The following is a 15,544-nucleotide window of genomic DNA, read 5'->3' on the forward strand; positions in this document are numbered from 1 at the left end:
ACTACGTCTTTCCGTTTCTTTGAAGAGTCAACATCAAGATTCAGCTTTGTTTATGCCCCGACAACCAAAACAGCGAACTTCTGCTGCTTTGATATATTGCCTATATTCGCATTTCAGTGAAGTAAGGGTCTCTCACTATTCAAAGTTGGCCACACCTCATCGCTTCACGCCGCTTCGTAAGTTCGCGGCTTTAATTTTCAGACAAGAATAGATATAGATAGTATCAAAGTACACCCCTTACAATTGTAGAGACGCCATTTCTTATCTAGTTAATACGTGTTCCACCAGCGATCGTCAACGACCACTCTCGATCGAATTGATCAGCCAACAATTTTTTAGGCATATTTTTTTTTACCTGTACCTGACTTTACTTAACAGCATATTCATTAGTGTAGAACAAATAACGGAACCTCCGATACGAGGAAACGATAATCTCCTCGCTGGAGTGGAGTCTAGAGACTAAGGATCCCACGCCAGACATACATCTGCAGAGTCTTACGTACCGGACTGTGAGCTAATTATCTTCAAATGATTTGAGTTTTGTGTACAGCTAACCCCTGTAGCCAATGTTGGCCAGCTATCCAACGTGGCATATGTTCTACGCATCGTTTCCGAAGTGTCTCCTTAATGCACCAAAGAAACCGATACGATAGTGGCAGTACTGTTGCTAGGATGTTTCAACGCTCATAGAACCCTTATGCCGACAAAATATATTATGTAGCGTTTCTCTTCTAGATATTTTGTATGCAAAGTAAAAGCATAATACCTCACACTCCATCCAACTCATATTTGTCCAGCGTAAATAATATTCAGACCGGATGAGAACATTATGACTGTGAAGTTTCCTAGTAAGCATCCGTACCACTAGCCGAACTCACGAAGCTTGGTTTGGCCACATATACACGCATATAAAATATGCTAAACAAAGTTAGCAAACGATACCTGGACATCATTTGTTGCAGCTGGAAGGAAAGATAGCATTGTAGGGACTTGCCATAAACGACAACCACAATGGTCTGACCAGCAGTCTACTGGTACTGGTGAGTACTTTTAGTAGCTCTCATCATTACAAGGAGCCTATGAACAGGTGCTTCGTGTGAATAAGAAAAACTTTACTCAAATCGTGGAACATATAGAATAACTCGAATGGCCATAAACCGTTGGACGGCATAAACTACATATACGTACACATAAACTACTGGTTTATGCATATACATTCATGTAATAATATAACAATAAATTAGAATATTTTCATAATTTTTTTTTGTTTTAAAAGCATGCCACATTTTTAGAAATTTTCATATATTACATTCATTCAGTATAGGCGGAAATTCTCACATGTCACAAGAAAGCTACACAGTAGATGTTACCGAGCGTTTGGAAAGAGATCTTCTTTTGCACGTCGTCGCTCATATGCGCAAGTCTACGACCCGTAGAGACATGCTCAACAGACAAAAACACAATCCAGTAATCCCCACCCCAAATACAATCCAATTTGACACATATTGAAGTTACTCGTTACATGACAGAATAGTTGGTTTAAATTTGAAAGGGTTTTGGCCGCCTATTGGTCGTAACAGGCAAGCGTTCATTCAGTAGACGAGGATCCGGTTCTTTTTTTTTACAGAAAAAAAAAACAGGACGCTCGTCACGGCGAACAACAACCGTCCTGTTCGGGATTCAAGCAAAGATTAGCTGTCAGTCAATCTTTCTATGCTGGCCAAAACTTCACGAAGATCTGAGAAAGCTTAATTTTCTGTCCCAAATTGTAGATTTACGTTATTTCCGGTTAACATGCGGCCTGTAAAAAAATCCGAACGAGACTTCTATGGAAAAAAACCAGAAGGTCCTCGATATAGTTAGATTTTACAAAAAAAAAAAAAAGCTTGAAAATGTATCCAAATGGCTCAGAAGCCATTTTTAATATATCTTGTTTTTGATACGAAATTTAACGACGACTTCAATCAGAGGAAAGTATCAATTGAGATTTTTTGTTATTTTTGGTGCTTTTTTAACTTATTAGACCTTTTGAACCCTTGTAATTTTGCTTTTAGCCCGCTTTCATTTCCGTTAGCGTTTTTCGTATGTCGCCTATCTGGCTGACACCTTCACAAGTTTACATCACCATATCGTTTGACGCACGATTTCTCTTAAAAAGTTACTTGCGAATGGAAGAGAAAATGAGCAGTTAGTGGTCTAGGTTCCAGATTGAAGCTGCAGTCACGGGAAATGATGCATATATGAAATAAACGTGATAGTCAGGAATGATAGTTTTAACACATGCAAAAAAAAAATTGTAGAAATATCTTTAGCTACAACCATAAAACCTAGCTTGCCCGAACGTACTCTCATGCCACATGACTGTATACTGCGTTGATTGGGTTCTCACCGCTGTCGCCACCATTGTTACCCAAATTAAGTGACTGCTCTGCCCGACAACGTTATGCTTCTGACGCTCCACCGCCTGAAGGCGATACGCGTCGTCGGAAGTGGCCGCTACTGTTGAGTGAACCCTACTGTCATCGTCGTTTTTACCGATATCCTTACTGGAGCTCCGTACGTCACCATTTCCTCAGCGTCGTCATTCAGATTCCCTGCGTGATTTACGTCTCCTTTTTTCCTCTAGGTCCGGTAATATTATCTGTCATCGTACGTGTATAGCCAGCCAGTCACCGTCTAACGCTTCGACTAGTTGAGCGTCAGTCGCTGCGATGACAGTACCGCTTCCGACGGGGAGTCCAGCGGCCTCCATCGCTTTCGCAATGGCGTATTCCAATCTTGCCGTACACAACAAATATACCCGGTCGCGTCCATATTCTCTCGTGCAATTAGGACTATACGTGTCGTTACCACCCATTTGCGAGAAACAGCCTATAGAAGGGCAAGAAGATAATTTTACTTGGAATACCGGTCCGTCACCCGGGCGCCCGCCGTCTACGGGCGTCAAAGTTTTCCGGTTTCTAACCGATATTTGCATGTCATATTGATGTTAGACCATGGATGTTTGTGTGCGGGTAAAACGCGGATGGCGTCCCGTATTCGAAAAAAGTCACTATTCGTCCGCTATGTTCACTAAGTTCCTATTGACTTGGGACCCTGGGCTGGTAGGATATAAGAACTTCGGAGGATCCCCTGCGGAACGGATCGAGAGCGATGGGTAAGCAACTCTTATTGATGCTAGTGCAGTTGAATAGATCCCCTAGCCACCGCGACTTACAGATTATCGCCCTGCCGTTAACTGGTTACGCAGTTGTATGTACGAAACCTAGTGCCGTGACACGGTTACGGTCAAACACGACTGATTACGACGAGGCAATGACGCGCTGACAAATTCAATGTACCTGGTCAATCTTCTTTTTGATGAGACTACAATTTGAAGCGGTTAGACGGGCCGATATAGTTATTACCGCAACGCGATGAAGGAATGTTATTGTAATGGCTTAGAATAGCATGTACGCATCGGGTTCAGTTGGAGGTGTTAACGCAGAGCAGAACTTGTACAGCTGCTGTTACAAGAACGTGGCTTAGAGACATTCATATATTTAAGGTTGGATTCAAAAACAGATATTTTTCTGTATAGATAATTCTTTTGTACAGATATATCAATGTCGGAAGCTCTTTTTTTTTTAACATTTTTTAGAAAGTTAACCTCTAAATAGCATTTCCATAAATTTAAATACTCTCAAGAATGAGAGAAGGGTGATAAACAGATCTATTGTATTAAGCCTATCATGCGCCTATGATTAGTGAGGATGATTGACTATCGAAGTAAGCATGTACCCGCTGGCAACCTTTACATCCGTCACTCTTTACCTGTTCATCGAGAAATTGATCGATTAGTGGCAAGTTTGAATTTTTATAAACTTTAACAAAATAGAAAAAAAACTTACCATAAAAAAAAGAAAGCTCTTATTGCACGTACAAGAAACATATTGTTGAAAAGAAGTTATACAGATTCCGATAATTCACATAAGTACGTTTCTAGTCACCGTCTCTAAATACATCATTATGTAGATGCATACCTGTATACATCTTTAACTGGAAATATCAATTAATGTATTGGTGTAAGGTGATTATATGTGTTAGGGTAATAAAATATATAAAGACGGTAGTAGAATATAGTCAGCATTGTCAAATAGCGAACATGGGCTCATACTATTTCCGGTCCGAGCCGTCCTTACAATATATGCCTAGAATAAATGTGTTTAGATGGACTGAACGCTCCCGCTATTGATACTCGCTTATTTTTCATGCAAATAAATGTACCTAATAAATGATTGTCCCTTACGTAAGCTGTGATAGTCGATATACAGTCGTATGATTGAGTGCTTCCTTCGTAACGTATGTAGTCCATATAAGGATGATTGCTTACACACTATTGGTAAAATTGTACGCTGCTACACAAAAATCAAGTCATCGGACATTCCTTTAAGAAGCCCCTCAGATTCATAGATATTCAAATAATCAATTTCATGGAGCGGTATAGCAAGCGCCTATATCAATATATATGCAATCAGCGTCTGTAGATAAGGACATCTAAAGAGGCTGAAACAGATAGCCGGATCTTGGTCATATCGGGCAGGCGCATAGACGAGAGCGTCAAATAAACTGTCGTTGTCAAATAATACGAACGCGCAAACCTAACTCAATATTCTGGATCAATGCTGTTTACGGTTTCAGACTATTTTTTCCAATATAACGTAATAAAGACATCGGCAATATTACTGCCCAGCACGTTTACCGGTTATCGTGGAAAAAGTACGCACGATATTTACAAGCTGAAGACTAGGCAACTGAAGATATAGTAGTCATCCTACCAATATTGATTTCTTCTGTTTGAGACGATTAGTTCCCTAGCTTGCCGTGTACATATGTCCGTGCATGTACACAGGTGTCATCGCTTGACAGCTAATTCGAGTTCGCTTTGAGTTGGGGTTCGAGGGTCCGTTCGCCTACACGAGCAGGACCTCGACCTTATCTAAGTATAGAGCAGGTAGGTTATTTCAAGCCTTTCATCCTCGTGTTCAGTTATGTTCAAAGAATGTATGAAGAGCCTCTCCCAGTAAACCGCCTATTAATCATATGAGCTGAATAGTCTTTACAAGTTATATTTTCCCGTAAAACAAATATATCGGCCCCATTCCTCTTTACCACCGTCTTTACCGTACTTTAACACCGTAACTAAATGCTACGAAGTCAGTCTATAATGAACGCGGTAACACAACGAAGACCGAATAGTCTTTATCAATTTGTCATTATACGCAAATCAGTGGCAATGTCACTTTCTACAAGCTCACGAATATTCCACCGAGGCTCCACAAAACTCTTGCCGACACGTTCAACAGGTTCCACCATTGAGCTTTTTGTCGACCAATTGGCTGGCATCAAATGAACGCGACGACGACTCTATCACGGTTACTCTCTGAAATCACACAACACTTCTCTATGGGGATCATTTGAACAGCCTAAGGCATAGATTCTCTAATTGATAACTTGAGAAGGTACAGCTGTACATTTGCCCTGAGCCGTTTTTCAGCGGACGAATCCTTCAGGCTTAAGGTGGACAATCTCGTTTAGTTCCAGACACCTGTACAAGGAAAGTGGCCTAGAAACAAGTCCTTGTTAAGAAAATGAGGCACGGACAAGGTGTTTCTCTTCGACGCAAAATTAGTATACAGTAGGGCAGGCTTTTTTTGGGTGCAAGTATATCGACTTTGTGCCACTGGAGACAAAACCTTGAATTGTTAACCAACTTTCAAAGCTGTACTTGGGTTTCAAATAAGCGTTTCATACGAAATTGACGTTAAATTAAAACTGAAGAAGATAGTCAGAAAATCATGTTCAACGATAACGTTGTAAGAATAGCTGAGTGTTTTCACATGCTTCACAAATAAGCTTAGCATGTTCCTTTAAAGAAAATGCCGTAGCCGCAGGTTAGCAAACGCGATACATATAAATGCTGACAAAAGACTCGTGGACCGTTCTAATGCAGCTTTTCTAATAAACCATTTTCGATATGAGGAAAAAGCAATTGAAAAAACGAAAATAAATAGAAGTGATGAAAATTGCTAAAAATGTCAATTTGACGCGCTTTATACAAGTCGCACGTTTTTATTGAGCTGTGTTTCTACTGGGACAACAAAAGATTATATAAATAGGCTCCTCAGTGGTAGATGTAAAAGCAACGTTTTATACTCTCCCCTCTATAGTACTTAATCGAAAATGAACGGAGCAGATACCGCCTTCCTCCACATTATTTATTCTGTAGCAGTTTTCATAGAATCGAGGTAGAAACAGCAAGTATGAAATTCGAAATAAAAAGCACAAGCAAACACGCTTCTAGAAACGATGTTCGCCTTGGATTTTAAACCACTAACCGCTAAAGTTCTACAAGCCGCCATGTTTTAACTCGTTTTGACATTTTGGTAAACTGTGGACAAGTTAGCGGAATGCTGAAAGCGCTATTCACGTTTTTAGCGTCCCGTAGCCCCGTATTTCAGTGAAAATGGTCGGCATATACGAATGCCCCTTTCGCGTGTGCACGTTCCCCCAACGCTTTCCTAACATGCAGCAACTATGCATTTCTATGCTATCTTGCATTCCTTGCGCTTTACGGAGTTTCCCTTAGCGTCGTCCTGCTTCAGGCATACATCCGTGCTAATACATCGGTTATGATTAAAACGCTTTTTGAAGAAGGCCAGAAAGCTCCTTTGAACATGAGAAAAACTCAAATATGTAATTGTCTCAGTCCATCCGAAATTATCCAAGAGCATCGAACAACCGTTAGAATCGTTTTGAAACGGATCCGCCAGAGGCCTTTGCGATGTCGTTCACTAATATTCGTTAATAACAAATAGTATCTCCACTTTGTTTATCAGCCTTTACCGTGATAATGAGTATCAACACCGCAAAACAAGAACAAACCTGTACAGTTTAAACACATGTTGAGAATTGTTCTATATAACATTACCGACTATCGTTAGAAGTCAAGATGGCCGACAAGTTTAAGGTAGCGGATCTAGCTAGGATTGCTCTAGACGGCACAAATGAAGTCTGTCTACGCCAGGTCTCGAACCCTGACCACCTCACATGTCGCTAAACTGAGTAGTGGAGTCTAAACCACTATTCCACATGACCTAAACGACTGGCCGTTGTCCGATAACAATATTATTGCTTTCTTGTCTCCCCCCACAAGATAACTCTCTTCTGCTTAAATGACTGTTGTCTTTACAGAAGTCAACGAAAATATACGAGTGGCTAAACAATTGACACATTCTCAGATAAGTTTATTCGTTCCATAGTGATACATAAGCGGAACCAAATTGTTTAGACCCATCTTTCGTAAGGCGCTAATATGTTTCGTTTCGATGGTCGGTGGAAGCGGCTTTTTTACACTAACTGGCTACCCGTATTTTTTTGATGAAGTTTGGCTTTACTATGTACCGAATGCTCAACTATAACAAGTGGCTAATGTTATCGCTTTTGACGTTAGCTAAAATAGATTTGTGCGTTACAGCCCCTAAAAAGCAGTCTTCGTGTCATTGATATAGAAAGCATATTTGAAGAGAGATGATTTGTCGGTTTGCCTAGATACTGTAGTTTAGGTTCCTCTGACGCATGCTGTCACGAAGAAAAAAGATTTGAGCGATGCTAGTCTCTTCCAGCAGACATTCGAAACAAACTACGAATTCAATAAACGAAAAGCGGTATTATATACTAACAATAACAATAAAATGGAATCGACTCTGAAGACAAACAGTAATCAGAAGAATATTAAGGGCCATCATTTTCGTGACAAAACGATAACAAAATAAACGATGTTCCACGACGATTTTATTGAACCAATTACTCTCATAATAAAGAGTGAGCCTTAAGAACGTCCTTCGGTGAAAAATGAACAACAGCAACAGAATAATAGTCTGGCTACGAATAATTCTCCCATAATATCACGCACCGCGTCTCAAATTCATGCCCCCCATCGAACAAGCTAAGTAACGCACCCGCCTGCTCTCCACGTTGTTTTCGTAGCTGCACTTCCGATCCACTGAGAAGGCCTCTTATAATATTTATAGAGTTTGGCTGGCATTTGATGCCAAGCGGTAGGTTAGGTTAGCTACTGCTGGACAAAGCTGCACCGACCTTGAAAATGGCCGCTACAGTGTTGCTTGCCAAAGCCTTTTGTAGGCTTCTTCCGGAAAGGTGTTCCCTGTCGCCGTCGCCGCCCGGTGCATAGTACGCGCCATGGTTATTCGCATGGCTCGAATACAATGGATAGCTCCAAGAACGAGGGACAAAACAGGGCAGTTATAAAATCTGGGGTTCCTAGAATGAGCAGAATAGCCACACACGAGGGTACTACTCCTGTAATGGGTAAGGAACAAGAGGGTGTGGTCCATCAAAGCGTCTCTGGCCATATGACGTGACGGTCGTGGTAGTTGTTAAGGCACAAAAACAGGCGCTAAACTTTGGGGGGTGACTCCTCAGCAGCTAGAAAAGCCTGTTGCATTATTTAAGGACAATTCTTCTGCTGCAACTAAGACTGCCTCTAATACTACTAGAGAGAAAAAATACTCTCAGCGGCCTATCGCACTCGATGCATATTGATGACGAACTCGTACCTAGCGCTGATGTATATTTCTCCATCCGAAAAAAGTTTTTCACGCTAAGCGCATCATCCTTTACTTGCAATAGTTTCATTTTACTTCTGATAGAGTACCAATACGTCGTACGGCCGTTTTTACTATAGAAAAAAGAAAATATGAACGTAAAGTGCTAACTAAACGGTACTGGCTAAAAATGCCTTACACAGCTGCGGACGCTAAAAATAACCTGCAGCAATGAAAAGCGACCGAATATACGTGTAGGGCATGTATACGTGGGGAAGCACTTGGAGAACAGTTACGATTCAAGTCGTGGCTGACAACGAAACCGATAGCACCCCAATGAAATCCAGCCTGCTAAATCAATCGTCAGTTGGAAAAGAACGACGAAGAGATGCATTGATCGTATCAAGCGCTTGAGTTAATTCAAGCTGGCGTGAGGATTGTTTCATTATTAGATAACGAGGCCGACGTTCTTACAGATTGGAATCATCTTGACCTGGCGGTCAAAGTTATATATATATATATATATATATATATATATATATATATATATATATGATATTTTCGTGAGCATGGTAGATAGGTTAGGACAGTCTAATTTTTCAGTTTTCATCTATCAAAGGAGAGCAAAGCGCTAAATCATGATGTTCCAAATACAATCCTAAAGTTAGATAGCGCGGATTTACATTTAAATATTAAGCCTGTGGTCCGGTTGTACGAGGCTGAGTAGCTGATTCAGGCACGATGCGTATCGTAAAAGCCTGTCTTCATTTTTACCACCTGACGAATATACTACTGGTGTCAGTAAATAAGGTTGTTTATTCAACACTGAAGCCTATTTGTATTTCTAAAAAGATTCTTTTTCTCTGATCCAATACCTTTATGCCACCGTATTTTCCAATCGCTGAATGACTTTTTTTTTTTTTTAATTAATGGCTGGCTTAATTGATCCAAGCTTTTCTTTGACTTTTGAAAATTTAGGAAATCGAAAAAGGTCGTAAGGGACTAAGTGAAACGAATAAGGACGTTGGAACAAGACAACGATCAGAGGATTTGGCATAACAAAATTTTTAATAGTCAGATATGGCATAGCACGATAGCGCGTTGCTCCTTTAGAATTCCAGTCTCCTGCGTCTAGGTGCGCTCATGCAGTCATTCAGTATCAAATGCCCTTTGGGCATACTCCTTTGCCGGTAATCTTGGGATAATATGAAAAAAAATACATGGTATATTCCTTGCTAGACTCTGTCTGTCCCTAGGCGTCGTAAGAGATCCCTACAGCGAAAATCGTGTTTGAGCTCGGGGTCGACCCTCCTTTTTCTAAACTTTGCCGCAGCTCTGAAAAACTGAGCTTTCTCAATTATTCGTTTTCTTGTGTGTAACATTTCACAAAACTATCAACACTTAATTCCTCAATTGTTTTGTACCTTTTCATCGTGTCCTATGAAAAAATTGGCCGAATGTTATCGGAATGGGTGATTCGTTCTTCCGAAGCTCCCAGCCTCCTTGTACACAAACAACGAAATGGGTATCCCCTAGTCAAAGACGCGTTTCCGTCTATCATATATTGCTGCATTTTACTATTACGCCTAGCTCATCCAGTGGTCTCATAGATATGTCCGAACCTAAAACTATTCACAATTAACTGGCCGGCCTTATTGGGAAAAATCTAATGGATAAATAATAAATATTGTCGAAGATATTTATTATCTAACCTGATCTGGCCGGTGTTTTAAAAAAAGAACCTTTTAAAATGGCATTTGAATGATTTTTTAATAAGACTCTAAACAGAATTCTGTAAAATACAACGTTCGTAAAATACAACAACGTTCGGCAGTGGTTCCTTTTATAGTGCAGAAACTCCGTAGAAACTTAATTTTGACAAACGAACGTTTGAAGCAGGAGCTCCGTCCCGTGAACTGTTCGAACGAGTTTCGCTTATCGGCATTTGGTGGGCCGTTAAATCTGCCAATAACAACTACCGGCGCGTGGTTAAAACCATCGGTTACACACAGCAGACATGTTATTAACAAAAAAGAAAAAACAAGCTGGACAACGTTCAGCGGCAGATTTAAAATGCACTTTTATTCCATTTAAGCCCAAGTTATGATGATACCTTCTCCGAAAATCACTGTATTCGTGTGTTTGTGGTGAAGATTGCTATAGTTGTATAGTTTCTATGTGACGCCAAATACAAAGTATAAACTTGACACTACGTCTGCAGTCTCTCTATGCAGCATACTTTATGTGAATATACCTACCAAGTATTCTTCTAATGTTTAATATTACATAAAAAATTTTTTATTCAACTTGTTGCATTTCAGCGTCGTTTGTGAGCTGACGTATACAAATACATTTTTTAATAAATATTCTTCTTTTTTTTTTTTAAGTGACAAATGTGTACTTTTGTTTTTTCATAACGTCCGTTTTAATAATTTGCTAGTTTATCTTCGATGGACTATTGCGTCCTAAATAACTGCCATTCGATATTTCTTTCACTTTTGGACGACACCTGCCGGAGCTTCCTTTTGGAAATTAGCGAACGAACATACAATATCGGCAATGCATCCATTGGCACAGACATGTCTAGACTTGTTTATCTCCCTAGATCAGTACCTACCGCCCCTCCCCCCCCCCGCGCCCTACAAAAAATATAAGCGACTAAAATTCGACCGCTAGGCGACTGGGAGGAAAGGCTCAAATGAGCAAAAGATCGTTTCATGGGGTTGTTCACAAATGAGCCCCATTGCCATAAGGTACTGTCTTCTGTTGGCTAGTCTGTTGATCATTTACGGTTTTACGACATTTTTTAGAGTGCATACATCTACTATGAATTTGTCTATCTAAAAGAAGTGAGACAGCAAGACATCATCTACTCCAGACACAATATTTAGATGAATAATGGCACGCAAATTCGTTCTAGAATTATTGGGCCGCCAGCGGCCATTGTTCGATAGCTACTTCGTGCTTCAAAGTTTGACCAGCAAATCCGAGCTTTAGCAACCTCAAAGATCATCTGCGGTAGTCTCATAGTAAACCATGTCTACCTGAGATCCTCGTGATGTCTTCCATGGCTAGTGGTTTCATTCGTGTTCATCATAACCGTTAAAGTTTGTATCAAAACTCGAAAATGAACATTCAAACTTTTCCAACTTTATCCTTGTGGCTCTTCAGTGTTAACAAATTAATGCGATATGCAATACAGCGAAAAAGTAACTTTAAAATAACGCCGTTTCATCTGACAATTACAGACTTAGTATGCTAGATGATATTTGATCAGAGATTTTATATTGCCCCCCTAGTAGAAGTCGATAGTATTTTTAGTCATTGGAATTTTTCAACGATATTTCGTCCACTCTTCCATTACTGTAGATAAATAGTTAGAGGACAAAAACTGGCTTTTGCTCAGACGTTAATGACTCTATAGATGAAAGTGTTTTAGTAACACCCTCTTCCAGTGGTACTTCCCGACCGCAGTGGCAATGGTAGCAGATTTAAAGTGTGTACATGCTGTGTATAAGAGATTCCAAGTGCCTCAATAAAATCAGTTGTGATCACCATTGCTATGAACATATATATTAAAAAAAAAAAAAAAAAAACAATAACATACTAATCGACTTTTTGATGTACCTTCTGGTATGGATAAACTTCTGTTTTTGTAATTATTTTTCCTCAGAATAATCGTAGACGTATCGTATACGCACAACTTTCGCACTACGTAAGCCCCGGGGGGTACGTAAGACGCGGAAAGTCTAGCAAAGACATTCTAGCAAAGAGGCTGCTTCTACGGACGACACTCAATGTAGAAGTACTGGTGATACGTTGTGTACTGCGATGTCGTAACAGCGACATGGCGCATCATGCAATAACACGACTTCCTACAAAGAGCCGAAATCTGAGTTAGAGGCCAGTTAGAGGCGTACTGCACTAAGTTGCTCGCTGAAAAGTTTTTAACTTCGAAATGGGTGGCTTCAGCAACGGGACGCTCTGCTTATACCGAGGTCTTCTTCGTACCTATTACCGCTGGGTGCGGGAAAAGCCGGAAGAGACAAAAGAATAAGACAGAACTATGTAAATTGGGACATAGCAGAGAAAGGCATCGAGACGCGTAATAGAAACGACAATTTGGCGACAAAAACAACAACAACATTAGCAGCAGCGATAACAACAACCAAGTAAACAGAAGCAACGACGACGCAGTGTTGGATCTGTTGTTTGATGAAGAGGGCGACAGCTGCGCTTCCATTCTAAAAGATTGAATATTTATCACGATTTACTTGAAGTTCGCAAGAAAGTGATTACTTTCAAACGATCTATTGTAGGTTTTGTTTGTTGACCTGCAACATGTTTTTCTTGGCAGATTCGGTGCCCGTCATCTTAAATGCCTATTTCAAATGCGTCCCTGTACTTTTTTAGAGGCTCAAATATATCTGGGGATATGTACCCCACCATGTACTGATTATTTTACTCTGACACAGATAGACAAGTAATTTTTAGGTGTAGTGACTTTGAAGCGGGAAACAAATTAACTAGTGCGATAAACGTGTATATTCCTTGTATCTGCTGCCAACGGAAGTGGTCTGGAGGCCGTTTTCGTCACGACTGCACTTTAGGACAATTCGTAAATCATCTATAGCTGCACCTAACGCCGCCGGGCTCCGTCGGCGTTCTAACTCACTTAATTTTGTATCATTACGTTACATTAAATCATAGCTACATAACTATAATCATAATGACATTCATTTTAATATAAGTTATACTTATCTTTTGCTTAAATCAAACGTAAGCGTCAATGCTCTCTTTTCAAACAAAGACGTAAACTGCAATTTTAGGTACGTGCATAGATACAGGACCACTTGATGTGACGATTACGTCTTGGATCATGGGCCGTGACAAATATACCCACCGCAATTTTCAGTACAGTGGCAAACGTAAACTATGCGTATGTTTTCCACGATTGCCTGGGGGGTTGTTTCTCTTCTTCGTTTCACCATGACAGCCTATAAAGCCTGTAGGGCACAGCTGATGAGCTTAGAGCCTCACATTCCTTCCGTTAAATTCAAGGTTTCTTTATAACGCGAGGCTGAGATCCCAGAGAGATGATTTATATACAGCTAGTTATTCTAATGTCTTATGGGTGTGTATATATCTATATATATATATATATTTTCCAAAAGCTTTTTTTTGCGAAGGCGAAATTCTTTTTAGTTGTGACACGAAAGTAACCCATCTAGGTCCAGATAGACTTATACATTGTGTATACCGTAAGATCATTCGCTTAAACAATCGAATACTGCAATCAGGTACTACAATGAAAACAGCGTATTCAAAGCAAACCTTCCGAAATCGGTAGAAGCACAGAGTTTAACTAGGATTTTTTTGAAAGCAACGTTTTCGCTTCCCCTATGAGAAATTGGTTGGACAAACGCTGTGCCTGCCTAAGTGCTATAGGAAACTGTAGAAAGATGTTAAAGAGCTGAACCCTAACATGTGCCATTATATCGATCAGTGGTTAATATACAGCCCATTCCGTCGATGTCTGGTGAGTTCCCACTGTTGGATCCGCGTCTGGTCATTAACAACGTAAATAGCCCTAGGCACCGCAGAGTCATTTTTATTCTTCTTCAACTTCCCCCTAGTACCCAGTCGTTTCGTAGATACTGATAGGTATCGTGACATCGCGCCGCACCTTCAAACGCTTTTAGTTCCCATACGAGATGTTCTCAATGTGACTTGAGGTATTTATTAATTATATACTGATTTGATTTTGAAGCATCTTTACAAACTTTCTACCTGATGTGACAGAAAGAGACACTCTACATAGAGATAAATCATCTAAGCTACTCACTGCTAATTTCACGACTGTCCTAATAAGTATTCCCTCGGTATTTAGAAAATATCAACGTATAGCAATGAGCAACAGGGCTAGTTTCGACGCCCGATCATTGGATGCATGACTCATACAATTTCGGAGTGGAAAACTGTGTTCAATAAGCTTTTCTGTAAACGACTTACCCTCAATTCCTATCATACCTAATAGAAAAACAACTATCGGAATACAAGCTACGCATAGAAATGGACGCATCGCATCTGAATCACCAGACTTTGTTCGATCACTGGTATTAAACGTCACAAACATGAGGATAAATCAATTCCCAATGGCATTATACTGAGCACTAATGACGAGTCCTTTTTTTTTGTCATGAAGACAAAAATAGGCCGTCGATATATTGTGAAGTGCTCGTAGAGGAGCGATTTAAAAACAACCACAGTGGCTGATGGGCAGTTTGTGAAGAGAAACAAATTCATATAGAAACTGTCCGAATAGATTAAGAAAGAAAACGCATCTAAGGAAATCGTTGGATGAATAGCGTGTAGGGTATTCACAATAATATTACAGATGGGTCAAAATGCGTAGTCGTTTGCCCGCTTCTGACCGTAATCATCTAGCACGACTCCTTCACAACATGACACGGTCGAATGCTTTTCTCTGGAGTATCAAAACATGAATTAATCTATTCTATGGATTTCAGAGATTATTAAATATCGACAATGTGAGCGAAATTAGTCTACCTAGACTTCAACAGGCGCGTCTTGCATACCCTGGCCCTACCCTCCTTAATTACATTTGGCATTCTAAAGGCGTCAAGGCACACGAAAGTGTCCTTTAAATTTAGTAAGTTTTAACATTACTACTCATTTCTGGTAGTGCTTAACGACCGTGCCATACTTGTTTTCGAGTCAACCAAATGCTAAAGCACCTTTTTCTACCTTTCCTTACAATTTTAGTACAAGCGATAAACACATACTTCATAGACTACAAGCCCACTTCTGACCTATTGATCCTCCTCTATTGGCATGCATTGTTTAAAGGGATTTCGTCGTACATGGTTCACCGCGTCATCTTCAATCCCAGTTCTACGCTATGGACATTATCACGA

The 15,544-nt window shown here is 40.1% G+C and overlaps 1 long non-coding RNA gene across 6 annotated transcripts in view; it reads right to left on the reverse strand.

The window, feature by feature from the left end:
* LOC111249594 (uncharacterized) overlaps window positions 1-15,544 on the reverse strand; it is an 83,086-nt gene that overhangs the window by 30,368 nt on the left and 37,174 nt on the right. The window lies entirely within an intron of this gene.

This window comes from Varroa destructor, unplaced genomic scaffold (genome assembly GCF_002443255.2).
Source record: "Varroa destructor unplaced genomic scaffold, Vdes_3.0 BEIS01000004.1, whole genome shotgun sequence".
NCBI lineage: Eukaryota > Metazoa > Arthropoda > Arachnida > Mesostigmata > Varroidae > Varroa > Varroa destructor.